General features: G+C 36.8%; 3 long non-coding RNA genes across 3 annotated transcripts; 2 read left to right on the plus strand and 1 right to left on the minus strand.

The window, feature by feature from the left end:
* Positions 1-2,608: 2,608 nt before the first annotated feature.
* Positions 2,609-14,162, minus strand: LOC141379968 (uncharacterized). The gene is made up of 2 exons (XR_012397106.1): positions 14,061-14,162; positions 2,609-5,854 (listed from the first exon to the last, which is right to left on the minus strand). It is a non-coding gene; the product is annotated as an uncharacterized lncRNA (long non-coding RNA).
* A 345-nt stretch (positions 14,163-14,507) lies between these two features.
* On the plus strand, positions 14,508-17,222 carry si:dkey-93m18.3. The gene is made up of 4 exons (NR_170095.1): positions 14,508-14,702; positions 16,482-16,640; positions 16,789-16,847; positions 16,935-17,222. It is a non-coding gene; the product is annotated as a si:dkey-93m18.3 (long non-coding RNA).
* Positions 17,223-23,871: 6,649 nt separating this feature from the next.
* Positions 23,872-26,652, plus strand: si:dkey-93m18.4. The gene is made up of 4 exons (NR_170101.1): positions 23,872-24,097; positions 25,602-25,757; positions 26,232-26,290; positions 26,378-26,652. It is a non-coding gene; the product is annotated as a si:dkey-93m18.4 (long non-coding RNA).
* Positions 26,653-27,313: the final 661 nt, after the last annotated feature.

A 27,313-nucleotide genomic window follows, 5' to 3' on the forward strand; every position in this document is an offset into this window, starting at 1 on the left:
TATACATTTTCTCCAAAACAGTGCAGTAAGAAGGTTTCATGTAATGTACACACATAGTATGGGATGTCCTGTACTAGAACTGACCATTGTTTTTTTCTACATATTTGAAATGAGGTCTTTATAGCACTTTATATTATTTTAATACCCCATTTCTCCAAAATGCTGCAGTAAAAAAGTTTTATGTGAAGTACAGATATAGTATGGATGTCCTGTATAAGAACCGACCATTGTTTCTTTCTACTTATTTGAAATGGGGTTTTTATATCACTTTGTTGTGTTAATACCTCATTTCTCCAAAACAGTGCAGTAAGAAGGTTTCATGTAATGTACACACATAGTATGGGATGTCCTGTACTAGAACTGACCATTGTTTTTTTCTACATATTTGAAATGAGGTCTTTATAGCACTTTATATTATTTTAATACCCCATTTCTCCAAAATGCTGCAGTAAAAAAGTTTTATGTGAAGTACAGATATAGTATGGATGTCCTGTATAGGAACTGACCATTGTTTTTTTTCTACTTATTTGAATTGGGGTCTTTAGAACAATTGGAAATATTTTATACACAATTTCTCCAAAACACTGCAGTAAAAAGGTTTCATGTGAAGTACACATATAGTATGGGATGTCCTGTATAAGAACTGACCATAGATTTTTTCTACCTATTTAAAATGTGGTCTTTATAGTATTTTATATTATGTTAATACCCCGTTTCTTTAAAATGCTGCAGTAAAAACGCTTCATGTGAAGTACATATATAGTATGGTATGTCCTGTATAAGAACTGTCCATTGTTTTTTTCTACTTATTAGAAATGGGGTTTTTATATTACTTTATAATAGGTTAATACCCAGTTTCTCCAAAACGCTGCAGTAAAAAAGATTTCATGTGAAGTACACATATAGTATGGGATGTCCTAAATAAGAACTGACCATTGTTTCTTTCTACTTAATTGAAATGGGGTCTTTATAACACTTTATATTATGTTAATGTCCCACTTCTCCAGATTGCTGGAGTAAGAAGTGTTTATATGTAGTATGCATATTGTATGTGATGTTCTGTACAGGAACTGATCATTGTTTTTGTCTACTTATTGGAAATTGGGTCTTCATAACACTTTGAGTAATGTTAATGCCCAATTTCTCCAAAACGCTGCAGTAACAAGTCTTTATATGAGGTTTAGTATGGGATGTCCTGTATAAGACCTGACTATTGTTTTTTTTTTCTATATCTTTTAATTGAGCAATTTTTTTTCCAAATTGCTGCAGTAAAAAGGATTCATATGTTGTATATATGTATATAGCATGGGACATCTAGTATCAGACCTGATCACTCTTTTATTTAACTTATTTCAAACAATGTATTAATAGCACTTTAAAGACTTTATAGCTCATTAATAGCCCATTTCTCCAAAATGCTGCAGTAAGTTATTATGAGGTATGCATATAATATTGGATGTCCTGTCCATAGTTTTCTTCTGTTAACTTAAATGAGGTCTTTCACATGAGGTACGCATGTACATCCTGTATCAGAACCAAACTTTGTTTTTTTTTCTACTTATTTCTTTTTAGCACTTTAAAGTGTGTTAATGGTACATTTCTCCAAAATGCTGCAGTAAAACAGGCTTCATATGATGTATGCTTAGTATTTGACTTCCTGCATCAGATCTTATTGTTGTTCTATTCTACAATTAATAAGGTCTTTACAGTCATCTAAAGTGTAATAATGCCCCATATCCCATATACTGAAAGAAGCATACATTTTTAAATCCCCTTTAAATAAAACCAACATATATTTGTAACTTAAACAATGCTATGTTGGACTACTTCATGATTATTTTCACTTTCTGAGGTTAGCCACGTTGTATAAAATTGCATTCAACCTTATTTGCAATGTACTGTTGTTGGCTAGGAGAAATAAAAACGCATTCTGGGTATTTAGAAATCGTATATTTATTCTGTCCGTTTGATCTGCTATAAAATCATTTGAAGCAAAAAGATAAACTTGAGGAAATTAAAGGTAAGCCCAGAAACCAATTTCTTAAAATAACAACAGTCAAAAAAAAGCTAATAAATTGTTTAATAAAGCATACGCGGGAAGAAAGAGGGATAAACTTATATTTCGTTGTCATCTCTCTGTTCTGGGCGAAATGGGTGCTCTGTGGAGCGCTCTCTGTGTGGCTGCTGACATTACCGTAATGATAATAATACGCGCACACCGAAATATAAAGCGCGGCTGGCTTGACTGTGTTTTTCCGAACCGCGGCTGGCTTGACCGCAGTGGGGGTTCGGGTAGTTTGGAAGACCCACCCCTCACTGACAAAAGTCCAGAATTTGTCCCATACATGAGCTCATTTGTCCAATTTTAACTGCTATGCCATCATAAATAGTGAAAACAACCCATCGAAATTGGTTTTAACACCAAGCGGAATCCCCTGTTGGCTGTCGCTTCGGTGTTCAACTTCAGCTAATTAGTTTTGGCCAATGCAAACAATTATTTATCATGAGTTCAACATAAAGCAGGAGTTTCTGTAACTTGTAGATTTTACATTTTGTAGACTGTTTTAAACACTTATTTATTTGCGAGGGGGCTGGACAATTGAAGAGATTATTTGTTTATTTTTTATGAAGAGAATGTTATGGGGTGATGCAGTGGTGCAATAGGTTGTGCTGTCTCTTCACAGCAAGAAGGTCGCTGGTTCGAGCCTCGGGTGGATTAGTTGGCGTTTCTGTGTGGAGTTTGCATGTTCTCCCTGCATTTCCGTGGGTTTCCTCCGGGTGCTTCGGTTTCCCCCACAATCCAAAGACATGCGGTACAAGTTAAATTGTCTGTAGTGTACGAGTGTAAATGAGTGTATAGATGTTTCCCAGAGATGGGTTGCAGCTGGAAGGGCATCCGCTGCGTAAAACATGTGCGGGATAAGTTGGTGGTTCATTCCGCTGTGGCGACCCCAGATTAATAAAGGGACTAAGCTGAAAAGACATTGAATGAATGAATGAATGAATGAATGAATGAATGAATGCTTTGTATGTTTATGCAGGGTTCAACGCTAAGGATTTTTTCTACTGGCCCGATCGGGCCATTGGTTCTGATTTTTACTTGCCCGGCCAAAATTTTCACTGTTTTTTTCTACTTATTACTTTATAGCACTTTAAAGTGTGTTAATGGTACATTTCTCCAAAATGCTGCAGTAAAACAGGCTTTATATGATGTATGCTTAGTATTTGACTTCCTGCATCGATCTTATTGTTGTTCTATTCTACTTATAACAAATAATAAGGTCTTTACAGTCATCTAAAGTGTAATAATGCCCCATATCCCATATACTGAAAGAAGCATACATTTTTTTAAATCCCCTTTAAATAAAACCAACATATATTTGTAACTTAAACAATGTTTTGTTGGACTACTTCATGATTATTTTCACTTTTTGAGGTTAGACACGTTGTATAAAATTGCATTCAACCTTATTTGCAATGTACTGTTGGCTTGGAGAAGTAGAAACGCATTCTGTGTATTTAGAAATCGTATATTTATTCTGTCCGTTTGATCTATTATAAAATCATTTGAAGCAAAAAGATAGACTTGAGGAAATTAAAGGTAAGCCCAGAAACCAATTTCTTAAAATAACAACAGTCAAAAAAGCTAATAAATTGTTTAATAAAGCATACGTGGGAGGAAAGGGGGATAAACTTATATTTCGTTGTCATCTCTCTGTTCTGGGCGAAATGGGTGCTCTGTGGAGCGCTCTCTGTGTGGCTGCTGACATTACCGTAATGATAATAATACGCGCGCACCAAAATATAAAGCGCGGCTGGCTTGACTGTTTTTCCGAACCGCGGCTGGCTTGACCGCAGTATTTATTTGTCGCGGGCGCGGGCGCGGATGCGAGCGCTGAGCGCAACTGCTGGATATGCCAAACAAACCGCGCTAAAGGGGGAAACCAGACAGATTCCGAAACAAACGTCTCTGTGTGAAAGCACCATAATTGTATTTGCACACAATTGACAGACAGTCGCAGCTCGCAGCTCTGGCTCGATCTGGCAGGCAAAAAGGCAGCACTGGCCCGATCGGGCCAGTAACATTCTGTACACTGGCCCGAGTGTCTCGCACGCTGGCCCCGGGCCATCGGGCAGTCCTTATTGTCGAGCCCTGTTATGTTTTATGTCTTCCTGTCCAGACTCCAGTCGTTGTTGTCACTATGTGAGTTATGAAATGAGAACTCTTGACTGCAAACCAAATCTACCTTCAGGTATAAATAAAGTAACCTAACCTAAAACACATGAGACAGTCTGGAGACCTGATATTTTTTAAACATGAATCTATTTTTATCTTCCAACATGTTTTTTATGTTGTCATGACTACTGCTGATGTTGTAAAAGCTTAATCAGAGTGCTTAATATGTTTTTATTATACACTTTTAGATTATGAAATTAAAGATGCATAGCCTATGAAATACGTCGAGTACACAAGATAGAATATATGTAAATATGTACGAGTATGCTAATGTGATATTGTATATTTAAAAAAAATGGATAACTCATTTGCACAAGAAACACAGGCTTTGTAAACTATATTGCTAAATGATGTTTGGAAGATTGATCTCAAGCAAAGATTAAAGATCTGAACAGTATGAATCTAAGCAGTTTGTTCATTTATGCAAATAGTTATTGATTATGTATTCATATTTTCTTTGGGATTTATAAATACCTAAACACCAGAACACCACGATTGCATTTTTTATTTCATGCAACACTAAATAAAAACTAAAAAGACTTATAAATGATCCATGTGTACAGTCTCTGGAAAGAACAAGCTCACAGCAACCACAAGAACCACAAACGACACTGAGAAAAGTAAGGCGCACACGGCATGAATCGTGTAAAACCACATATGATATGAGTAACACAAGGTATTTTCCGTGTTGAGTTCATGCCTTACAGCTGACAATACTGAATTTCAAGTAAAACAGTGTTTTAGGCTACATGAACAGTTTGTGAATATTATGATTAATTAGACTATAATCTCTCTTTTAGAAAATCAACATTAATGTCCATCACTGATGTCTTCATCCTGTTTTATTCATATTCATCCTCGTTCTATTTTGTAAAAGCTATATGCCGGAATTATTTTTGTATTAAACTATGTCATCTAGTTCAATAGTAAAATTTGCACTGTGCTCTTGCAGTATTTAGATGTTGGTGTGTTAAACTTTTTAACATTATAATTCAAAAAGTCGTGATCCAAACTCTTTATGATCCAATTTCTTTATTTAACTTTCTTCGCAGAAGTATCCAAAGAATGTGAAATAATGTAATTATTTAATCACGATCACGATTTTTTAAAATTAAACTATGTTAAACCTACTACCGAAGACAGGCAGCATCTCTGAAGTCAGGTATTGACAAGGTTTTGACTGTATACTCTCCCTCAGTTGATGACTTGAAATTGATAAATATGTATAAAAAATCTGTATTTACTTTGAAAAAAATTGAATGTTTTGTTAGCACTGCTTTACCTTATTATGTCTGTCTTAAAACTGTCACTGTAGACAAGTGAATATTAATAAATAAAATAATTCAGTTTCCACTGCTGTTAGAAAAGCAATGTAGCCCTATATACATTTCTGGAGATTGCGAGTTATGTAGCCAGAGATATGGCTGCATTTCATCTTTAAAATTAACACTAGCAGCTGACCGCTTACCTCTGTATGGACAGCTTTTCTGCTGTTACTACTTTGTCCGGTAGTTTGACATGTACGTCGGCGGACTTGAGACACAGAGCGGAGCTGACCGCGACAACTGGATTTGAGTCCGTTGAAGAACAATTCCAGAAAGCGGGTAAGACAAATGCCTAAAAATAAAGTGAACAAGTAAATAACAGGGTGAGAATGTTGTAAATTTAGTATAGTATAATATAATAGTGTTTTTAAAACACTATTGATTGGGTTTAGGGAAGGTCAGTCAATTAGTCAGTCAGTCAACAGCAGCCTCTGATGGATTTACGTGAGAACTCCAGGCACAAATGGCACTCGTGAGAGAAATTTGAGAACTGAAAAAGTGCAAAAACTGCAAAAAAAACATAGCTCTTGGGATGTATTTTGTTCTTTCCAGATATGTATATATGGGTACGTAATCAGAGTGAGCCTGGGTTGTAGAAATGGCCTTTCGCAGGTTTGTTTGTTCTTTCTATTATTCCTGATCTTGTCTTCACTGTGCTGGTCTCTGGGATTTTTGTTTTTGTGGAATAACATTACTTTTGCTAAACCACTTGGAGTCTCATCTGTTGAGCAATACAGAAAATACTTTGTAGGTGACGAATATTCATTTGTTTAACTCATACTGGCAGGAGTAAAAGAGACAAGTATAAGAAAATAAAAACAAATGATAAAAATTATTAAAAACAGATTAAAATGTGTTACAACAGGTTATTAAGAATGAAAAAGAAAAGAAAGACACAATAGTGTGATCTGTTGGCTGTAGCACAGTGCTCATTCAGTAAACTCACAGCTAAACAGATGTGTTTTCAATCTTGATTTGGACGTGCCTAATGTTGGAGCACATCTGATCATTTCTGGAAGCTGATTCCAGCAGTGGGGGGCGCAGCAGCCGAAGGCGGATACACCCTGCTTTGACTGAACTCTTGGAATTTCTAGTTTATATGATCCTAATGATCTGAGGGATCTGTTAGGTTTGTATTCAGTGAGCATGTCTGTAATGTACAGTATTGTGGTCCTAGGCCATTTAGTGATTTTTAGACTAGTATTAATACTTTAAACTCTATTCTGAATGTAACTGGGAGCCAGTGTAGAGATCTGAGGACAGGATGTGTGCTCTGATTTCCTGTTTCTGGTCAGAATCCTGGCCGCAGTGTTCTGGATGAGCTACAATTGTCTGACTGTCTTTTTAGGAGGGCCAGTAAGGAGGGCGTTACAGTAATCTGATAAAAGCATGAACAAGTTTCTTTACGTCCTCACTGGAAACAAAGCATCTAATTCTTGCAATGTTTTTGAGATGATAGTATGCTGATTTACTGACTGTTTTGACATGACTACTGAAACTCAGATCTGACTCTAGAATCACACAATGATTCTAGACATTTTTTTGTGGTTTGACCTTTAAAGCGACCCGGAAGGGACGTAGTGGAGTAGAAAAAAATTGGCTGGGTGAAAAAAAAATGGGTGAAAGAAAAAAATGGGTGGGAGGAAAATATATATTTCTAAGTTTTTGCGTTCTCTCGCAAAGTTTTGCGTTCCCTCGCAATATGTTTTGCGTTCTCTCGCAAAACTGTTTCTCCACAAACACTTCCTGTTCACTGCACTCACGTAAACCCTCCCGTTTTTGCCGAAATTCTCCCGTATTTTACCATTCTACCCAACTTTCTTTACATCTATGTGCGCTGATCGTCGCCTTTCACTTTGCAACCTCTGAACCAGTGAATGCATGTATGAGCGCTGACTGACAGATGCGCTCCATACAATAAACTGATCCCAGATCAGCGTCTGTACGCGCCATTTACAGAGGAGCGGGTGTATGTTTAAACAGACAAATGCACTAATAATATGAAACATCTCCGTCCTGCATGTTTTATTTTAAACAGCTTATTTTCTCTTAAATGAGCACAAACAGTTTCTAAAGTAATTGAATGCTTTCATTATAGATCTGTGCATTTTTACAGAGACACCTCTGTTATCAAACTAAACAAAACATGGGGGGCCTGTTTCAGTAAGGAGGTTCAAACAACTTGGAGTTTAAACTTGAACTCTGAGTTGATTTACCGAGAGATTAAAAACTCTGGTTTTCGGTTTCAGAACAGCTGATCTGAGTTGGGTCAATCAACTCCGAGTTAAGCGCGCACACCGTGACTATAAAAAGGCATTAATAATTTTAATTAATAATAAAATTATTTTTAGACAGTTTAATAATCCCATTAATCTAGTAACAGTGCATGTCGAAGGTTAAGCTAATTATTTATGAAAAAAAGGACAAGCCTCGTACGTGACTTTGTTCTGTGTGTCAATAGCTATGTTTCCATCAAAATATAGGCTATTACATAAATTTGTGCAAAACTGGGGCCTGTTTCAGTAAGGAGGTTCAAACAACTCAGAGTTTAAACTTGAACTCTGAGTTGATTTACCGAGAGATTAAAAACTCAGAGTTTTCGGTTTCAGAACAGCTGATCTGAGTTGGGTCAATCACCTTCGAGTAGACCAACTCAGAGTTAAGCGCGCACACCGTGACTATAAAAAGACATTATCAATGGAGCGCAGACATTACGAGTGACTATGGCAACATCTTATAAAAGAGATCACCATTTCTTTCTCCAGCTGAACTTGATGTTCTCATGCAAAGTTATAGCAAATATGAGCGTATATATTTGAAAAGAAGCAACCATCAGTGAAGAAGAGACAGTTAGCGTGGGAAAACAGCTGCTCGAGTTAATGCCTAATTTCACTTTTTTAAGTATTTAAATATTTAAGTATAATAAAATAAGTAATGTAATTTGTGACATTTATATATTTTTTCTAAACTTTTTTTTTTTTTATACATTTATTAGTTTTAAATTATTTAACAGTGCACTTGTGTGTCTACCTTTTTTATTGATAAAGTGATAGAGGTTAATATAACATTTAGAAGGTAAGCAGTACTAAAAATTATTTTTAGAAAGAATAATAATCCCATTAATCTAGTTACATGCAGGCTTTTTATAAATATCAATAGAATCTGGCCCGCTATACAAAAATGAACGTAATTCAATAAATAACCACCGGGTGTCGCTATTACATGCATTCAATTAAGCAGCAGTTCTTGTTATGATCTGTCTGTCTGTCTGTCTGTCTGTCTGTCTGTCTGTCTGTCTGTCTGTCTATCTATCTATCTATCTATCTATCTATCTATCTATCTATCTATCTATCTATCTACACACAGTTGAAGTCTGAATTATTAGCCCCTCATTGATTTATTTATTTTTTTTTAAATATTTCCCAAATGGTGTTGGAGAAAGACATGTTTTATTTCGGCTAGAATAAAAAGCGGTTTAAATTTTTTTATGAACCATTTTAAGGTCAAAATTATTAGCCCCTTAAGTCTTCAGAACAAACCATTGTTATAAAATAACTTGCCTAATTACCTTAACTTGACTAGTTAACTTGATTAACCTAGTTAAGCCTTTAAATGTCACTTTAATAAAGTAATAAAATAAATAAATAAAATAAATCAGTTATTAGAAATGAGTTACTAAAACTAATATGTTTAGAAATGTGTGGAAAAAAATGTTTAACTCCTCCGTTATACAGAAATTGGGGAAAAAATAAACGGTGGCTAATAATTTAGGGGGGCTAACAATTCTGACTAAACTGTATTTATATATATATATATATATATATATATATATATATATATATATATATATATATATATATATATATATATATATATATACACGTGTCTGTGTGATGTATGTAAAATTTGGCCCGCGACAACGTTTGTTTTTTTGCATCTGCCCCTCGGCCCAAAAAGTTTGGACACTCCTGCAGTACACCTATGAACATTTACAGTCTTTGTTCTAGTGCAGTTTGAGATCAAGACAGAACTTATTGCATCTCGTGATGTCTTTGTAAGAATTGAAGACATCACTAAATTTGTTAAGGTTTAATGCAGCTAGAAAGTAAAGATCAACTAGAGAATATCAGCAGTGTCTAACCCACTGTTGTATTTACAGAAGTTGTATGAGAATAAGCTACAGGTTGATTTATACTAATCTGTTATTTTTCTTTTTTAGCACGACTGACTGAAGTTTTAAAATCATGCAACGTCATAAAGCAGCAGCTGGGCCTGATTCTCACAAAACCAAAACAGACGTGATGAAATTCCAGATGTAAACACATTTGACCTTCCTATGGCCAATTTGATTTGGAAAAGCTTGAAAATCAACTAAAGGAGCAGCCCGAACAAATGAAGAAACTGGTAAGTTCAAGCTCTTGCTAATTTCAAAGTGTTTTATGTTTATTTGTTTTTTTTTATTGTTTTTTTTTTTGCTTCGTAGGTAGCCTACTTTTTTCCTAATTTTTTCTTTTTTTTTTACATTAGTACTTGTTCACTACTAATTATCTGTTTATCTTTTAATCACAGATGGAGTGAGGACAAATGTCCATACCACGCCACTGATAAAGAAGTGGAAAAATGCATTACAAGGTAGCTACAACTTGCCCCTGACAGGGATGGAGGAAGAAATAAGAGAAAGCTAATGTGTCAAATGTCTACATCACTATTTTGTTTTATTTTTTAAACAACATTTTAAGTGTATTAGGATGTTCCCTGATACTTGAACAATTTGTTTCTTTCATTTGCATTTATATATATATATATATGTATATGTATATATATGTGTGTATGTGTGTGTGTATATATGTATGGTATGTATGTATGTATGTATGTGTGTGCGCCAAATTCTGAAGAAACATCTTGATACATTTTTAATAAACGTGATACAAATAAAATTATAAATATAAAATTGCACAAGACGTGTATATATATGAAATGTATAATCATCTCACTCATGTCTTGCTGTTTGTGCAATTGATTTTGTTCAAGTTTATTTAAAAATAAGTTTGACTTGTTTGTTTATTATTATTTTAATGTTTTATTAAAAAATGTTTCAAGATGTTTCTTCAGAATTCTGCAGTACTTTTTACAAGTTTGACTTGGATATTTTACGGATTGTCATTGGTATTTTTAAGATGTTTCTTGCTATATCTTAAATTGGTTTCTATATTTAGGTTTATATAAAATTTAGCTGTTTGTACAAATTTTTAATTCAAGTCTATTGGGAAAACAGGGTTGTTTTAAAAAACATCTGTGTTTGTGTAATTTTTAGATTTTTTGTTTAAATCTTTCTGTGTGTCTTTATTGTGTTGTTTTATTGTTGTTTTTATATTGATATTCTTGTGCACTACAAAATTATTTATAAAATTTTAGTACTATTTTTTTTCTTGCCATCAATAAACGTTTAACATTTATTTATTTTGTCATTTGTCTGATTATTTTCGTTACAGAATATGTATGCAGTTTGCACTTTATTCAAAGGTTAAACGCAGTGCTTACACTTTGTGTGTACATTATAGCCTGTGTTTGCTGTTGTATAAATTCAAATGGTTGTAATACCATATATCAAGTACCAATGTAATACTAAAAGGTTTTATAAGGTGTATAAATACGGAGTCGCGCCAGCTCCGGGCCGCAGCGCACATTACCCTCGCGCCGATTCTAACGCGGATGCGCAGCGTCGACTCGCTTACGGCCGCCGCATCTGGCCCGCTTGATTCGGGCCGGAATCGGGCAGTGAGTCCACAGGCATCCGGCCCGAGTCCGGCAGCCGGAGTTGGGCCGAGGGGTAAGTCTCCGGCAGGCGACAATCTAGCCGGAACTGGCCCGAGTGTATTTTGCTATCTGGGTAATTTCATCAATGTATTGGCAGAGGGTGTCAATATAGCTGTAGTCATTAGGCAGTAAGGCTAGGTAGATCTGAGTGTCATCAGCATATTTGGAGATTTGGTTCTTTCTCGTTTTTTTGGCTAAGAGGGAGCATGTAAAGGTTGAACAGTAAAGGTGCCAGAATCAAGCCTTGTGGGACTCCACATGTCATGGGTTTCCACCTTGACCTATGGTCACCTACACTGACATAGTAACCTCTCCCTGCAAGGTAAGATCTGAACCATTTAAGGACCGTGACAGACATCCCAACTAAGTTTTCCAGCCTATCCAGAAATATGCTGTGATGGACAGTGTCAAATGCAGCACTGAGATCGAACAATACCAGCACTGTTATTTACCTGAATCTGTATTTAGGTGGATATCATTGATTATCTTGATAAGGGCGCTCTCTGTACTATGATATGCTCTTAAACCAGATTGAAAATTGTGTAAACATCCCCTGAAGTTTAAGAACTTGCTAAAAACAACTTTTTCAATGATTTTGCCAAAATAAAGCTACAGTCAGATATTTTGAGAGGAGATCTATTTTGCAGACCTGGTGCAGTGCAGTCTGAGCTGCATCAAATGCTTTTTAATGGCCTCACCTAACCCCACCCCCAACCCTATCCCTCAGAGTGACGTCACTCGCTTCATTTGACTGCCTTGTGTCTGACATTGCATCGCTGAGTGATGCAGTCTCAGCTTGCAGCATAAAGGCTGCATCCAGATACTATTGGATATTTTTGCACACACACTGTATAGAGCAAGACATGACACCAGTATAAATTTGCTCTGTTTATGAGGCTTGTGTACTGTAATGTTCTTCTATAAAAAATTTACTTTGTATTATATTAAATATATTTGTCAACCTGGCCATTATGATAGCCTACAGTACAACATTAATAACTATTGAATTGTGTTATTTGTATTTTTGTCAGCTCATGCTTTATTCGATTTGTTTTGTTTATATTTTGTTCATATTATAGTCGGATGCCTGATAAACCTGATTTTTGAAAGAGATAAGCTTTCTGTGAACGTTTTTGTTTCAACATTTAAGGGAATTTTAAAAGCATTAAGTATGTTTTTCACAGTGTGCTTCACTTTTTAAACAAAAACTGAATTTCTCACAAATCTAATCACGTCTTCCAGTTAAAAGGCTAAAATAAAAATCTAATAAATAAATAAATACAATAATTAGATTATAATCAGAATTGAAGTCAATATTCAACAACAGACCAGAAGGCAGAGCTAAATGTGTTATAAATGTAAAGAAGAGACTGTCATGTAATAAATACTGAACTTATAATCAGTGAATATGAGGTGGTTTCACTTTCAAAATGTGGTATAAAAGGGCAGGCACTTTTTTCCAGGGGTTTCAGTACAGCGTAACCGCTACTACGTCATTGGGTGGGCGTGGCCTATCTGTGAATTTGCATAGGTCACGGATCATGCGCAGATTGTGAAAACAGCCGTTTGATTCAGATACCTGTACGTATTCGCAGGGGTTTCGTGTCCAATGTCTTTTATATGCAGTACAAAATAGCTGTCCTGATCGCAGGTGTTTCATGTGAAGTCAGTGTATGTTATATTAAACAAATTAACTTAAGATACCGCTCAGATTACATTAATACTGTTATAACTTAAGATACCTGTCCCGATCCCACGGCTTTTGTGTCAAATACTTTATATATCATATACAGTAACATCAGATACCTGTCCTGATGCCAGGGGTTTCATGTATAATTACTTTTATATTAGTTAACATCAGATACCTGTCCTGATCCCAGGGGTTTCATGTATGATCACTTTTATATTATATACATTAACATCAGATACCTGTCCTGATCTCAGGGGTTTCATGTATGATCACTTTTATATTAGTTAACATCAGATACCTGTCCTGATCCCAGGGGTTTCATGTATGATCACTTTTATATACATTAACATCAGATACCTGTCCTGATCTCAGGGGTTTCATGTATGATCACTTTTATATTATATACATTAACATCAGATACCTGTCCTGATCTCAGGGGTTTCATGTATGATCACTTTTATATTATATACATTAACATCAGATACCTGTCCTGATCTCAGGGGTTTCATGTATGATCACTTTTATATTAGTTAACATCAGATACCTGTCCTGATCTCAGGGGTTTTATGTATGATCACTTTTATATTATATACAGTAACATCAGATACCTGTCCTGATCTCAGGGGTTTCATGTATGATCACTTTTATATTATATACAGTAACATCAGATACCTGTCCTGATCCCAGTTGTTTTGTGTATGATGACTTTAAATAAAAATAGAAAATAAATATGAGTTATGTTAATTAACTAAGATCGAGAAAGAAAAATTAACCACGATTTATTACAGAAAATGTGGTATTTATTTGTTTAAACATGACTGAATACCATATTTTAAACTACAAAAACACGGTTAATCTTACCACAACCATTATTATTTGGTTTAAAATGGAAGTACAAAAGCCCAGAGACAGAAAAACGGAGTAAAACGAGGTCAGCCGGTTATGCTAATGAAATCTTTAAAATATAAGATTATAAAAACAAAAAAATAACCTGTATGATTGTTTTTTCCTTCGTTATCCACCGCGGTAGGTTCTTTATCCATAATCATCCTGTTTGAAATGACCGCGCTAAAAAAGAACCTGTACTGCGCATGATCGGTGACCTCTCAGTATTGTTTTTTTTTTAAGGGGGCGTTTCCCAAACACCGACCGAGCCACGCCCATTTTACGTCGTGGTAATGAAACCCCTGGAATTTTTGTGCATGCCGGTATAAAAGCGGCTGTTTTGCACGCAGCCACGATTTGTTAAAGGGGAGGCAGTCCTAATTCTAAAGCTTGCATACTCTTCTGTTGCACACTCAAGTATAAACGTTTCCTTCACAAAAACAGTACAGCAACTGATTATGTTTTAATGCACGCTCCTACATTCGCGCGCCCAGGAAAGGGCGTGGCTTCCTGTTTTCTGTGAACCAACCAACACATGACTCTGAGCGACTTTGTTTGTCAAGAATTAGAATATCCAGTAGTGTCTGAGACTATTTAAATACAGTGATTGATTGGTCCGTTCTGAGAATATATGATATATTCTCAGAAAGGTATGCAAATCTTTTATGCGCTCGCCCACAGAAAAGGTCTTTCGCCAAGATCGACGCTGCTTAACCGTCCTGAACTGTGTGAACATGTTTAACGCACGGTGAGTAACTTAGCTGTTTTTTCAGATTTTCACATACACACGTATCTTTGACGTGTGTGTGTGTGTGTGTGTGTATATCCAATTCAGTATATGTATATATATATATATATATGTGTGTGTGTGTGTGTGTGTGTGTGTGTGTGTGTGTGTGTGTATATGTATGCATGTATATATATATATATATATATATATATATATATATATATATATATATATATATATATATATACATATACATACATACATACATACATACATACATACATACATACATACATACATACATACATATATATATATATATATATATATATATATATATATATATATATATATATATATATATATATATATATATATATATATATATATATATATGAACGTTTAGTTGAAGTTGAGAGTAGTCTCTGGATTTAGATGATAAAACAGACAAACCTTGATTTTCGTTACTTTATCCATTAATAATTATACCTTTTTAATTGTTGATATAACTTGCAATAATAATCAAAACGTTAAAGATTTATCAATATAATTTCTTTAACTTAATTTAAATTAGAATTTTATTTTACAGAAAATATCTTGGGGTGGCTGGGGTCTTTGTGTTTGTAATTCATGCTTTATTCTGAGGTAGCCTTTGGATTGCTGTTTACATCTGGTATTTTGTCATTTTAATCACAAACACAACACCCCTAGTGGTGGCTAGGGTATGTCTGATGCCCCAATCCAGCTATTTTACTTTAAATGTTTATAGACTGGCACTCAGTTACACTTAACATTTTGAATATTTACAAATATGTTATTTTATTAATGTGTAAAAACAATGATTGCTGCCACTCAGTATAGTTTAAGATTTTAAATATTGACTAAAATTGACATTTAGAGAAAGGGTTTGTAGTACTAACCCAACTTAATAGCCATTTTATGGATCCATTTTTATATTTATATTTTATAAACATCATTTTATGGCTGGAATGATAAATAATTGCTGAAAATGTTTCAATGCAGAGTGTGACAGTATCAGTACTTTGGTGCTCACACTTTTTGCAGGTTTGTAATATCTGTAAAGAAACAAACTGAATTTCTTTTGTTGAATCAAATAACAGTTTTTTAAAATAAAAATAAAAAACAACCTGCCATAAATCAGCTGATTGGTTTATATGTAATTGCGGTAATGAAACAAACTGACCTAAATTGTGGTCTTGAAAATCAAATTATATTGTTAGAATTAGTCTGTAGACTTCAAATTCTGTTTCATGCCATCTCAGATGTGCTTCAAGTGTATGACTGTGATTTTATATCATGATTATGTTGTGTTGAGTTGACACGCTAGCTCAGTGGTTAGCACTGTCGCCTCACAGCAAGAAGGTCACTAATTTTAGTCCCGGCTGGGTCAGTTGTCATTTCTGTGTGGAGTTTGCATGTTCTCCCTGTGTTGGTGTTTGCTTCCTCTGGGTGCTCCGGTTTTCCACACTGTTCAAGCACATGCGCTATAGGTGAATTGAATGAATTAAATTTGCTACAGTGTATGTGTGTGAACTTGAGAGTGTATGGGTGTTTCCCAGAACTGGGTGGCAGCTGGAAGGGCATGCGCTGTGTAAAACATATGCCGGAATAGTTGGCGGTTCATTCCGCTGTGGTGGCCCCTGATGAATAAGGGATTAAGCTGAAGGAAAATGTATGAATGAATGAATGAATGTTGTGTTGACACCAGTGAGGAATCAATGCATTTCACTACAAATGGTTCACATCTAAATGTAATGTCATTTTTGTTTCAAACAGGTAGACAGTAAAACACAGGTTTAAAAATGCCCAAGAAATCACAGCTTGATCATCGAAAAAGCAAGAACCTGAAGAGCAAACCAAAATCTAAAGACTCAGGAGAGATGAACACAGAGAAACTTATGAGACGAAACAGCAAAGAGGAATTTGATGTAAATTGTAAGTATTTGATGAACTATCAGTGACACAAAGAGCAAATGACAAACCCTTTATTTCCACGATCATAATCACCATTGTCTTTAGTTGTCTTCAGGCTGTGAAACAGATTGTCTGACCTGTGATGAACTACGTCTTGTTTTCTCTTCAGTTTCTCGTGATCCGGCTGATGAGTCTCGTTCTGGTCCACAGGAGAAGCTCCAGGATGAGGTGAGTTTCTTTCACACACAGTCAGACTCAAGAATGTGTTCAGTGCTGTGTTTCAGTGTTTGTGAATAAACATTTATTCTGTTTTAGAAAACATGATGTTAACCTCCACTATGTGACGGGGTTCAGTCTCCATCCTGGACAACACAGTGTTTACTGTTACACAAACTACTCAATGGCTGAACTACTGGATCTGCATTTGTGTTTCTGTATCATTCTCACACACACACACACATCAGTTCAGATCAAACGTTATAATTTTTCTTATGCACATATATAATCGACACGTTTTTCTCTTTCTACTGTACTTTATTTTAATGTTTTATAATTGTTTTTACATATTTTCCTAATAAACTTTAAATGAACTTTAAAATGGAAGCAGCCTATTGTGTTTGATTGAGTCCCATTTTAGATTTTTTTCTGAACATTAAGCACGAAAGTCCAAAAAACAAACAAAAAAGATAAAATAATAATCAAATTCTGTTCTTTGTAGGTTGTCAACACTTTAGTCCACTAGATGGCGCTGCAGTTTAACTTTTTGTGTATTTGAGCTGTGTTAGTATCACATGATGCACCCGTTCAAAAATTTCACAGATAATCTTTTTCAACAGATGCAAATCTTCCAGTTTTGCAAACAATACATAGTTGACCAATGGAAAATCGAAATCCATTAATGTTTTTGGCAATATAAGTGAGCTTTTTAAATAAGTGAATGAATGAATGAATGAAGTCTTTCACCGAAAATAAGAGCTCCATAAAAGTGTGAGTAAATGATAAGGACCATTTCATTTTTGGGTGAACTGTTCCTTTACGATGCTTGTGGCTCATTTATCACTTAGGATAAAAAATCACCTGCTACAAGAAATGCATTCATTATTTTTCGCTTAATTATTACTGTTTTCTAAAATTGTTACAGTACTTTATATCATTTTTATTGGCACTATTTTAATTCATTGATTCAGATGAGAAAACACATTAAAGATGCTATTATTAGCCTATTGACTTGATCATGACAGCACAACACCCTCAAATTTCAGCTTTGGGACTGATCTTGGTGAAAAAAGAAAGAAAAGAGAGGAGCTGTGACAGTAGAACAATTGAAATGCCAATTAAGGCCTGTTCTATTTTAATAATTGTGTTTTCCTATGAACATCTTTGGCCTTTATTCACAACTTAAAAGTCACCATTTCTGAATAATCTTCTGAATTCTCAACAGTTATCAGGCCCGTAGCCAGAGGGTTAGGAAGACCCCCCCCCCCCCCTTTCCCCACTTACTGACAAACATCCAGAATATGTCCCTACATGAGCTCATTTGTCCTATTTTGACTGCTCTGTCATCATAAACAGTGAAAATAACACTTTGAAAAGGCTTTAAGACCAAGTAGAATCCTGGTGTGACTTCAGTGAATCAGTTTTGGCAAATGCAAAAGATTATTTTTCAAGAGTCCAACATCCAGCTGTGCAAGAGAACATCTGACATAAGCAGAGTCATCTTTCGCTACTGTATTGTTTTTAAAAGGAGAAAACATTTGACAAGTAAATCTTGGACTTTATTCTTGAAAGAAAACATGATCAATAAAAAAAGTGTGAAGCACTTTTACAAAAGAGACTATAAATTATTATTATTATTATTATTATTCATTAATTTTTCAGCTTAGTCCCTTTATTAATCAGGGGTCGCAACAGCGGAATGAACCGCCAACCTATCCAGCACATGTTTTATGCAGCAAATGCCCTTCCACCTGCAACCCATCTTTGGGAAACATCCATACACACTCATTCACTAGGGTCAATTTTAGCTTACCCAATTCACCTGTATCACATGTTTGGACTGCAGGGGAAACTGGAGCACCTATAGGAAACCCACGCAAATGTGGGGAGAACATGCAAACTCCACACAGAAACGCCAACTGACCCAGCCGAGGCTCGAACCATCGACATTCTTGCAGTAAGGTGACAGCACTACCTACTGCGCCACCCATCTTTAAAAATGGAGATAAATTTGACCCCAATAATTACAGAGGGATTTGTGTGAACAGCAACCTGGGAAAGTTATTCTGTAGTTTAATAAATGTCCGACTACTGGACTTCATCACGACACATAATGTCTTAAGCAGAAGTCAAATTGGATTTTTACCAAAATACCGCACATCTGACCACATTTACACACTGCACTCGCTAATTGAAAAACACACTGTCCAAAATAAAGGTAAAATATATGCATGCTTCATTGACTTTAAAAAAGCTTTCGACTCAATTTGGCACCAAGGCTTACTTTATAAGCTGATTGAAAGTGGTATAGGAGGAAAAACATATGACCTTATTAAATCAATGTACACCGAAAGCGAATGTGGCATCAAAATTAGCACAAAAAGAACAAAATATCTTTCCCAGGAGCGTGGAGTGAGACAAGGCTGCTGCCTGAGCCCAACACTATTCAACATCTACATAAACGGGCTGGCGCTCAGTCTGGAGCGATCCACCGCTCCGGGTCTCGATCTCCACGACTCTCAGATCAAATGCCTGCTGTACGCAGACGACCTGCTGCTACTATCGCCAACCGAACAGGGCCTACAGCAGAACCTGCAGCTGCTGGACCAGTACTGCCAGACCTGGGCCCTGACCGTCAACCTAAACAAAACCAAAATCATCACCTTCCAAAAAAGAACCAGACCCCAGGGAACACAACACACATTCACACTAGGCACCAATCAGATAACACACACAACACAGTATAATTATTTAGGCCTGAACATCACCTCCACTGGAAACTTTAATCCTGCAGTGAATGAGCTGAGAGATAAAGCCCGCAGAGCCTTCTACGCCATCAAACGCCAATGCCCCATAGACATCCCTGTCCAGATCTGGCTGAAGATCCTAGAGTCCGTCATCGAGCCCATCGCCCTCTACGGCAGTGAGGTGTGGGGTCCACTGACAAACCCTAAACAAGATCTGGCCAAATGGGACAAACACCCGATAGAAACCCTGCACACAGAGCTGTGTAAGAACATCCTACACGTCCACCGGCACACAAAAATCAACGGATGCAGAGCAGAATTAGGAAATACCCTCTGATAATAAAGATACAGAAAAGAGCTGTCAAATTCTGGAAGCACTTCAAACTCAGCGACCCGGACTCATACCACTATAAAGCCCTGCAGGACAGAGAACTGAGCAGAAGAGCAGACCCACTCTCCCAGCTGGCCCAGAGCTTCAGGGTCTCTGAGACGTCTCCTGAGGAGCTGAACACACTCCTGCCACTGACTCAGATCACACACCAGATCGAGAACAGCTACACACACCACTGGGACACTCAAACACAACTGCAAAGCAAAATGCAGTGTTATCTGGCCCTGAAGAGACAATATACTCTGGCAGACTATCTTCACACAGTGACAGATAAAGGTCTGAGGAACACCCTGAGCAGATACAGACTCAGCGGACACCAGCTGGCTATAGAGACGGGCCGGCACAGACAAACATGGCTGCCGGTGGAGGAGCGGCTGTGCCCACACTGCCCTCAGCAGCCGATTGAAACAGAACTGCACTTCCTTCCTACCTGAAACTCACACACACACACACAAAAACTTTGAGTCCCTGCCGAACAATGAGAAACTGCCCATCCTACTGGGGGAGTGTGTGTGCTGCTGTGTGTTAGCAGCTCAGTTTGTGCACTCCTACCACTGTCTGAGGAACCCACAATGATCCGCTCCACTGTCTCCAACACACAACTGGAACTCTTTACTTGTGGACCTACTGTGGATATTATTGTCATCACTTTTATCCTGTTTCACAAATGACCATTAATCTATTTTTATTTTTATTAATCTTTTTAGTTTTACTGGTATATTGTTATTTTTATTAATCTATTTGTTTGTTTTTTTTTTTACAATTTTTTCTTTATTTCTATATTATATTTTATGTTCATATTTGTTTGCACTACTGCCCTTTTTGCACTGTCTTGTCTGTACGCAGCGACGCTGCACTGCTTTGGCAATACGAATGTCAATTATTTGTCATGCCAATAAAGCACCTAAAATGTGGAAATGTGTGTGTGTGTGTGTGTGTGTGTGTGTGAGAGAGAGAGAGAGAGAGAGAGAGAGAGAGAGAGAGAGAGAGAGAGAGAGAGAGAGAGAGAGAGAGAGAGAGAGAGCGCGCAAACCAGAGTACTGGCATGAAACTTAACAGGTATTAAAGTCGTGCAATTTACAAAAATGACTAATAAAAGTCTGTTATTGATACTCTGCTGGCTGATTTGCTGTTCATTCTAATCGCGACAGGGGCGCCCCCAAGGGGTGGCCATTGTCATTGTCGTTCCCCCTTAGTGCTGGTTCAATGCTAAATGCTGGTGAAAGCAAACTGACGCATGCGCGCAGAAAACCATTCCCGCGCGCCTCGCGCACTCCTGTGTGAATCCCGGTTGGTTGTTTGCATGCACGCCGACAAAATACGCGCCGCTCATGCGCCGTGAAGGCTGATTTATACTTCTGCGTCAAACACCGGCGTAGGCTACGGCGCTGACGCATAGCCCTTCGCCGTGGCCGTCGTCGTCACTGACGTGCACCTCTAAAAAATTGTAACTACACGTCACAACAACGCGTAGCGCAAGCTCTGTGATTGGTCGGCTTGCTAGCGCTGACGAGTCTGGGCGGAACCGAGAGCCGCGCGAATGGCGCGAGCGATTGTTTACAAGTGTGGAGTCCCGTGTAGGAGCTCCGGATGGAAAGTTTTGTTTTGTGTTTACCTCATAGTTAAAGTTGTTGCACGTCCGCCGGTTCCTGAGCGAGTTTGAGTCACTTGTACATCCAGGAAGTGTTCAGAATAGCAAAACAGAAGCGAAGAAACTCGACACAGAGGAACATTTACACCTCACTGCCAACTAGCGTTTTGGAAGTGTTAATGCAGACCAACAGAGACAGCGCGCAAAAGTATAAATGCACAGCCACACGCGTTGCCTGCGCCGTGAGTTGCGCCGGTCACTTGACGCAGAAGTATAAACCAGGCTCAAACGGAGTAATAGCCTATTGTGCAGAGGTGAAAGTCGACTAAAGTTTATATAATAATATGATGATGATGATGATGTTACTTTCACTAAGCATGCCTTTAAAGCAGAAAGGAGGGATAATGAGTCAGGGAGGTAAGACTTCATAACATGAGTTCGCCCAGGGTGTCATTTAAACTAGAACCGCCACTACCCTTCCCGATCGTTGTTGACAGCACGCACACACCTTCAATAGACGGCAATGGCAATTTAATATTTACCTTAAGATACAGTATATGAATAGAAGAAGCTGCATTAATAAAATGGCTCAAAAAGCAATATGGATAAATGATATTATTAGGTATAGTGAGTGTGTATAGTAATGCCTTTTGTTCAGTTTGTTCATTTGTTTGGGTTATTAATAAACTCATTATTCTTTCATTCATTTTCTTTTTGGCTTAGTCCCTTTATTAATCCAGGGTCACCACAGCAGAATGAACTGCCAACTTATCCAGCACATTTTTACACAGCGGATGCCCTTCCAGCTGCAACCCATCACTGGGAATAATAAACTCATTAATCTTCATTAATTTTAGACATGGCATATACCGTATGATGTACAATAAAAGCACGTAAAAAGTTATTTATACAGTATATATATGAAAAGTGTTTTTAAACTAAACATAGATTTTTATTTGGTTTGCACATGTACTTCCTGAATTACTTCAAGGAATAAATAGCAATATTTCAAGAAGAATTAATTAAATGAATAAAAACTACATTATTACATTTACCAAAAACACAAATATAACATTAAACTGAATTCAGATTTTTTTGCGACCCCAAGATTTGGTGCGGCCTCTTCTGGCCACCCCTAAGAAAATTTTCTGGGGGCGCCACTGAATCGCGAGCCGTTTGTGTTTTATTTCGTGTGTTGTATTTACCACGGTTTGTGTTTTTCTGTCATTTCAAAATGACACTAGCCTATATTTTCACTTTGTCACAGCTATTAAATCAGTGGATCAGTGGACAGTACAGGCTACGTGTGTCACATTTTGGTGAACTACATTTGTTTGGGCTGGTTATATTTGAAATAAAGAGAAAATGTTGACTTTAGCGATGGCTTCATTTAAACAGCAGAAGATGCCGTCTGACAACGAGGGGAAAACTCTGTGACTGTTAACACGCATCAGCTGCCGACAGGAAGTTCTTCGCATTTTCCTTGTGCATACACGAATAGCATGGGTAATTTGTGTGTCAAGAAAAAGTTCTATACGCATCAGCTTTCGACAGCAAGTTCTTCGCATACACGCAAAGCATAATGGGTAATTGGTTCCAAGAAAAAGGTCTATAAAAAGCGGCAGTTTTGCACGCACGTTTTTTTTTCCTCAAAATGTCACATTTGCTGCGTCCCAATCCGCGCATACCATGCATCCTAAATAGTTTTTTTGAAAATAGAATTAGTATTTCCTAAACCATAGTATGTTGAAAAGATTTGTTAAGTGTAGAAGCGTCCATACTCTTACCGGGCGTAAATGCGATTAGAAACTACAAACGCGTGATAAGTGTAAATAAACTACAAACATATGAACGCGCGAGACCAACTTTCCTGTACAGAGGCTTCGGTAAAGATGTTTGAATGACTGTTAGTCAATATCTAGCCACTGGAAAATATTTAAATCGCATTATCTGTGTTATATTTCATCTGCAACAACAATACTGAAGACACGTTTGGACGTCAAAATTATCCAAAGACCTGAGGAGATTTCTCTGCATGAAAGACTCATGAATGAGATTAACCTGCTGCTGTTTCTCCAAAAAAGGTAGGACAATAAATACGACAGAAATGTTAATGATGTGTGGTTGACTGACAGGGGGAATGACTGCAACACAATGATCTGTTAAAGAGGAAGCAGTCTTAAAGCTTGCATACTCTTCTGTTGCACACTCAAGTAGGCTATAAACTTTTCCTTCACAAAAACAGTACAGCAGCAGTACAGCAGCCCCTTTTTGCGCGCACAGGAAAGGGCGTGGCTTTCTGTTTTCTGTGAACCAACCAACACATGACTTTGAGCGACTTTGTCAAGAATTAGAATATACAATAAGTCCGAGACTATTTTATACAGTGATTGATTAGTCCGAGACAGTTTCTCCCGGAGAAATGCTCTGAAATGCCAATCTTTTATGCGCACGCCCACAGGACAGGTCTCTCGCCAAGATCGACGCTGCTTAACCGTCCTGAACTGTGTGAACATATTGATATTGACGCACGGTGAGTAACTTAGCTGTGTTTTTTCATATTTTCACATACACACGTGTGTGTGTGTGTGTGTGTGTGTGTGTGTGTGTGTGTGTGTGTGTGTGTATACCCAATACAGCATATATATATATATATATATATATATATATATATATATATATATATATATATATATATATATGAACGTTTAGTTGAAGTTGCAAGTAGTCTCCGGATAATTCACTGTACTTTACAGTTTATTTGATAGATGATAAAACAGACAAACATTGATTTTTGTTACTTTATCCATTAATAAATATACTTTTTTAATTGTTGATGTAACTTGCAATAATAATAATCAACACGTTAAAGATTTATCAATATCATTTCTTTAACTTAATTTAAATTGGAATTTTATTTTACAGAAAATATCTTGGGGTGGCTGGGGTCTTTGTGTTTGTAATTCATGCTTTATTCTGACTAAGAAGAAGCCATTTGATTGCTGTTTACATCTGGTATTTTTGTCATTGTAATCACAAACACAACAACCCTAGTGGTGGCTAGGGTATGTCTGATGCCCCAATCCAGTTGTTACAGTTTACATTTCTAATATTTACAAATATGTTATTTTATTAATGTGTAAAAACAATAATTGCAGCCACTCAGTATAATTTAAGATTTTAAATATTGACTAAACTTGACATTTAGAGAAAGGTATTGTAGTACTAACTCAATAGCCATTTTATATATATATATATATTAGACATCGTTTTATGGCTGGAATGATAAATAATTGCTGAAAATGTTTCAATGCAGAGTGTGACCGTATCAGTACTTTTGGTGCTCACACTTTTTGCAGGTTTGTAATATCTGTAAAGAAACAAACTGAATTTCTTCTGTTGCATCAAATAACAGTTTTTTTTTTAAATAAAAATAAACAACCTGCCATAAATCAGCTGATTGGTTTATATGTAATTGCGGTAATGAATCAAACTGACCTAAATTGTAGTCTTGAAAATCTAATTATATTCTTAGAATTAGTCTTTAGACTTTACATTCTGTTTCATGCCATCTCAGATGTGCTTCAAAAGTCTGACTGTCAATTAAACCAAATTTATATCATGATTATGTTGTGTTGAGTTGACACGCTAGCTCAGTTGTCATTTCTGTGTGGAGTTTGCATGTTCTTCCTGTGTTGGTGTGGGTTTCCTCTGGTTGCTCCGGTTTCCCCCACAGTCCAAACACGTGCGCTATAGGTGAATTGAATGAACTAAATTGGCCGTAGTGTATGTGTGTGAATGAGAGTGTGTGGGTGTTTCTCAGTACTTGGTTACAGATGGAAGGGCATCCGCTGTGTAAAACATATGCCGGAATAGTTGGCGGTTCATTCCGCTGTGGCGGCCCCTGATGAATAAGGGACTAAGCTGAAGTAAAATGTATGAATGAATGAATGTTGTGTCGACACCAGTGAGGAATCAATGCATTTCACTACAGATGGTTCACAACTAAATATAATTTCATTTTTTGTTTTAAACAGGTAGACAGTAAAACACAGGTTTAAAAATGCCCAAGAAATCACAGCTTGATCATCGAAAAAGCAAGAACCTGAAGAGCAAACCAAAATCTAACGACTCAGGAGAGATGAACACAGAGAAACTAATGAGACGACACAGCAAAAAGGAATCGTATGATTGTAAGTATTAGATCAGTGATTCTCAAACTTTTTTGATCAAGTACCACCTCAGAAAAAAATTGTCTCTCCAAGTGCCACCAAAATGAGCAGTATTGAAATACAGTAGCATAGTAGGCCCAGTAAAGCAGGTACAACTCTGCAAAGTAAAAAAAAATGTGGCAGATTACCTCAGAAATATAGGCTATATGTCATATATGGCATATTATAAACATCTATTTTGATAAATTTTGAAATGTGTGTAGCATGTACATGACATATTTCATTCCTCTGCGTACCACTAGAAGGAAGCCCGCGTACCACTAGTGGTACACGTACCACAGTTTGAGAACCACTGTATTAGATGAACTATCAGTGACACAAAGAGCAAATGACACCTTTATTTCCATGATCATAATCACCATTGTCTTCAGTTGTCTTCAGGCTGTAAAACAGATTGTCTGACCTGTGATGAACTATGTCTTGTTTTCTCTTTAGTTTCTCGTGATCCGGCTGATGAGTCTCGTTCTGGTCCACAGGAGAAGCTCCAGGATGAGGTGAGTTTCTTTCACACACAGTCAGACTCAAGAATGTGTTCAGTGCTGTGTTTTAGTGTTTGTGAATAAACATTTATTCTGTTTTAGAAAACATGACGTTAACCTCCACTATGTGACGGGGTTCAGTCTCCATCCTGGACAACACAGTGTTTACTGTTACACAAACTACTAAGTGGCTCAACTACTGGATCTGCATTTGTGTTTCTGTGTCATTCTCACACACACACATCAGTTCAGATCAAACGTTATAATTTTTCTTATGCACATATATAATCGACTCGTTTTTCTCTTTCTACTGTACTTTATTTTAATGTTTTATAATTGTTTTTACATATTTTCCTAATAAACTTTAAAATGGAAGCAGCCTATTGTGTTTGATTGAGTCCCATTTTAGATTTTCTTCTGAACATTAAGCACAGAAGTCCAAAAAACAAACAAAAAAGATAAAATAATGATCAAAATCTGTTCTTTGTAGGTTGTCAACACTTTAGTCCACTAGATGGCGCTGCAGTTTAACTTTTTGTGTATTTGAGCTGTGTTAGTATCTGTTGTAAATGAGGGCGATGCCGATGCTACCTGGCACTGATTGCGGTCCAGGTACAGCTCATCAACTCCCGTGTATATATACCGCACTCACGCTCTGGTTCATTGCGAAGTCTTGATTTGCCTGGCTGTCATTTCTGAGCGTTCCATACTCCCTGCTTCGGACTGATCTGTGTTCTGACCTTGTGCTTGTTCTACGACTACGAAAGACATCTGCCTGCCCCTGATCTCCAGCCTGTTATTCTGACCAGTAAGATATCTGCCTGCCTTTGATCTTTTGCCTGTCCCATGTTCTGTCTCCTGGATTGCCCCTTTGTGTTTGTATGTATGTGTGCTTTTAATAAAGCTTGCAAATGGATTCAATGCCTTCTGACTCATCACAACAGTATCATATGATACACCCGTTTAAAAATTTCACAGATAATCTTTTTCAACAGGTGCAAATCTTCCAGTTTTGCAAACAATACATAGTTGACCAAT

Source organism: Danio rerio, chromosome 21 (genome assembly GCF_049306965.1).
Source record: "Danio rerio strain Tuebingen ecotype United States chromosome 21, GRCz12tu, whole genome shotgun sequence".
Taxonomy (NCBI): domain Eukaryota; kingdom Metazoa; phylum Chordata; class Actinopteri; order Cypriniformes; family Danionidae; genus Danio; species Danio rerio.